This window comes from Propithecus coquereli, unplaced genomic scaffold, assembly GCF_000956105.1.
Source record: "Propithecus coquereli isolate 6110/MARCELLA unplaced genomic scaffold, Pcoq_1.0 Scaffold131, whole genome shotgun sequence".
NCBI classification, from domain to species: domain Eukaryota; kingdom Metazoa; phylum Chordata; class Mammalia; order Primates; family Indriidae; genus Propithecus; species Propithecus coquereli.
Genome location: NW_012137303.1, coordinates 1,838,513 through 1,842,834, shown reverse-complemented (window position 1 = coordinate 1,842,834; position 4,322 = coordinate 1,838,513).

Below are 4,322 nucleotides of genomic sequence, written 5' to 3'. Positions count from 1 at the left end.
GAAATAATATCAATACAAGAAATAACTTTTGACTGGTCTTAGTTGAAAGTAATTAGTGATTAGAAATATTGCAGATAATTGACACAGGAAGACACACAGAGACACACTGAAATAAAAAATATGAAAATGAAAAAGAAAGATGGTAGCTGGTAGGGTGGTAATTCATACGCAGATTGAGAAAGAATTCTCACACAAAGATCAGAATAATTTTAAAGGATGAAAGTTTATTTTACTTCTGAAAGAGTGAGAAGGGCACAATACAAAAAGAAAGACAGAAGTGTTGGCAATAAGGGTAATGGGTTTGGGGTTTTTATTGGGGGTAAAGAGAAAGAAAAAGAGAAAAAAAGAAAAAATAGTGATTGCTGCCAGCTGATAACAAAAGTAGTTATGTAGTGGCTGTGTCTGTTTTTTTCTTTTTTCTTTTTCTTTTTCTTTTTTCTGTGAGGCCAGCTTATCAGGGTCCTTGAAATTTGGTTCTGGCAGGAACTGAGATGGAGCGCTTGCACCTCTGCTGTCTGCTCAGAGCTCTTCAAACTTTTAAAAAAAACTCGTAAATGAAACAATTTAAGCCACTGGTGCTTCATCAAATAAAGGGGCAGTTGTGTTGTGATCTTTTCCTTCAAAGGGGCAATTATGTGCTGTGAGTTTATTCCTCTTTCTTTCTGTTAGATAGTTTATTTTTCTCTGTTTATCAGCAAGGCCATCCTATCATTTACTATTGGGAAATTTGGTTATTTCTAGACCTTAATATCCTATAGCTAATACAACAGTGAACATCCTCATACATTAATTTTTGACCAAATCTCTGGCCATTTCTAAGGTTTAAATTTTTTTAAATCAATTTCTATGCTTACTGCTGTTTATGCATTCCATACTTCTTTTTGAATTTACTTTTCTTCTGATTAAATACATCCTTTATTAGTTCTTTCAAAAGGAATTTATAGGGAAAAGAGTAAAGCCCTCTTAATATTTGCCTATCTGAAATATTATTTCACTCTAAATTAGAGTGAATGGTAGCTTCGCTAGGCAACATGTTTTAGGTCAACAGTTTTTTTCCTTAATTACTTGAAATGCTCCATTGTCCATTTGGCATCTGGCTTTGTTGATAAAAATCTTCTGACAGTGTAATTAGCAGTATTTAGTAGATAATTCTCTCATTTTTCTTAGATAGCTTTTGAGATATTTCTTTTTAGCCTTTATTTTCTATGGTTTCAATTTAAGGTGTCTGGTTTGGGTTTATTTTATTTTTTTAATTTTTAAAATTTTTTTGAGACAGAGTCTCACTCTGTTGCCCAGGCTAGAGTGCTGTGGCATCAACCTAGCTCACAGCAACCTCAAACTGCCAGGCTCAAGCAATCCTTCTGCCTCAGCCTCGGAGCAGCTGGGATTACAGGCATGAGCCACCATGCCCGGCTAATTTTTTTCTATATATATTTTTAGTTGTCCAGCTAATTTATTTCTATTTTTTCAGTAGAGACAGGGTCTCACTCTTGCTCAGGCTGGTCTCAAACTCCTGAGCTCAAAGGATCTGCCTACCTCAGCCTCTCTGAGTGCTAGGATTACAGGCGTGAGCCACCACACCCGGCCATAAGTTTATTTTTATTTATCAGGTTTAGGATTTGATGTGTATTCACATTCTGAGGACTCATGTCTTTCTTTATTTCTGGAAACTCTACCATTCTCTCTTTAAGTTTTTTTATCCAACATTCTTTCTATTTTCTTTGTTTGGAATTGCTATAGACATTTGTGGACTTTAATACAACTACTGATAGGATGGCCTTGCTAACAAATGGAGAAAAATAAAGTATCTAACAGAAAGAAAGAGGAATAAACTCACAGCACATAACTGTCCCTTTGAAGGGAAAGGTCACAACATGAGTGCCCCTTTGTTTGATCAAGCACTTGTGGCTCAAATTTTTTTTATTTAAGAGTTTTTTTTAAGAGCCTTGAAGGGCCCTGAGCAGGGGTATGAGCTCTCTGCCTCAGTTCCTGCCAGAACAACATTTCAAGGACCCTGATAAGCTTGCCTCATAGAGAAAAGAAAAAAGAAGGAAAAAAACCAGACATAGCCACTTCAGCCATGTCCTGTTATCAGCTTATGACATTAACTGTTTCTTTACCCTTTTTCCCTATAAAAACTCCAAGCCTCTTCTGCTCGGAGCCCAGCACTTTCCCTTCTTCCTTCCATATGCCGTTCTCTCTCTCAGAGAAAGTAAAATCAACTTTTTACTTCTTTATATCCTAATCTTTGTATTGAGAATTCTTTCTCCACCCGTGCCATGAGCTCCTCACCCTAACAGTAAGGACATGATTAAATTATGCCGCATCTGTAAAATGGAATGTTTTCATATTATACAGTGATGAAAATATTTTTTAAAAATGAGATCTTTTATTTGATAATCTATAAGTCTCTTCTAGTACTAATGTTACAATTCTATTGTTGATTGATTGGAAAAATAAGCTTAGATCATTAATAATTTTTCCCCAAACTTCTGATATCAATTATTCCCAGCTTTGCAGCACTTCATTTTTATCAAAAACCTAGACTCTTCAAAGAAATGTCTCAGTCTTTCAAATATTGCATAATCATCTCAGAAAATGCCTTTATGTGAGTTTTTTCAATATTTATTTTTCATGTGTTCCCGACAGTAAAGGCGAGAAGGAGGATAATTCTTTTTTTCTTCAGAAAAAGATGATGGAACAATTAGAATTATGCAAATCATAAAATGTGCAATGACATTTTAAGATCATTAAGTGTACAAACAGGAAATTTCTAAAAGTGAACTGGAATGAATTAGGAAATATACCCAAAGCAACATCAGATTATTCACCCTTTCAGAAGTAGCATTTCAGTAAGTTAGAGATATCCTTTAGGCAAAAGAAATGGGTCTGTCCTGACTCTATTCCATTATGTTAAATCACAAGGAAAAACTCCCAATTGTCCATGGAGACTGACAATGGAGATGAGAGAAAGCTTAGAATGGGGGACTGATCTCCAGAAAAGTGAAAGCATTTTATGGCATTTCTTCTGATGTGATTCCTCTTCTCCCATCCTCCATATTTATCTCATCATAAAAATCTATCCATTTTCTTCCTTTTAAAATAGAATGAATGCTAGCCTAATTGGCTTTCCTGGAATCTAATTAGCTTCAGACATTCTCTTAACTTGATTTTCTGTATGTAAAAATGAAGATAATGTTGCAACGGAGTTGAGGTAATCATTTTCACAGGGAAATCATTTCCAGGGAATTATACCATAACTGTGTTTATTAATTTGTTCGAGCATGAAATAATAAACTCCATTTTTTGCACTCCAGATTACAGTCAAGGGAGCATCTTCTCTTTTTTCTCATACCCACCATAAAAAGAGGCTCAATAACTAATGGCTCGCCTGCCATCTAGTGCTTACCTATTACCTATAGAAAAACCTCATGGTAGTGAAAACATGATTCTTCACTCTTCATTTTACTTCGTTATTTAGTTAACAGGATCAAAGCTAACTCTTTGGTACAACATTTTTTTGCTAGATCGTAAGATCTCCTCCTCAACACCAGCCACTTTGCTGCCAAGGCATTCATGTCACCAGCATTACAAAATTGATAGCCTTTGTTCTTTTGTACCTCCTGTGGTCTTTGAAGCACCTAGGCTTCGTTACATGTGTGACATTTCCTTATTTAGCCAATATTTATGTATTTAATAATACAATTATTCTGCGTGATCAGTATATAACAGTACCAAAGACATGAAGTCCGGCCCCTGCTGTCTTATATCCTGGTGTATGTGCAGTTCCTCTCCCACCCCTACCTGCTGAGGAGAATTTTATTTTGTCCACTGTGTTCCCAAGCCTCTTTTATGCAGAATGAGGGCATCGGGTAGAGAAAGAATGGCAGAAACCAAGAAGGCTTACATTGGAAAGGACTGAGTCACTGGGAGACGGACAGATCCAAAAGAGGAGAAAAAAGCAGAGAAATGAAACAACAGTGTGATCTGCTATTGGGAAAAGTTTGGGAGAGTTTGAAAAGAAGAAGGAGAGAATGGAGGTAGCTATGCATGAAAGTTATACAGAGAGAAAGATGGGGAAATAAGAGTTTAAAAAAGTTCACTGTGTTACACTTATGGCATACCCTTTTGATGTTTATTGAAATAGTTTAATAATGATTTAAGTTTTCAAGGTTTTTTGGTTGTCAGATTGGTGTTTCCTTGAACAAATTAGTGCATGAGTGGGTCATAAGGCTGCTCAAATTTAAATGGGTAACACTTGGTAGTAACTAGTAAGGCCATCTGATATGTATGGGGTCCTCTTCTGTGAGAGGCTAGAAGAT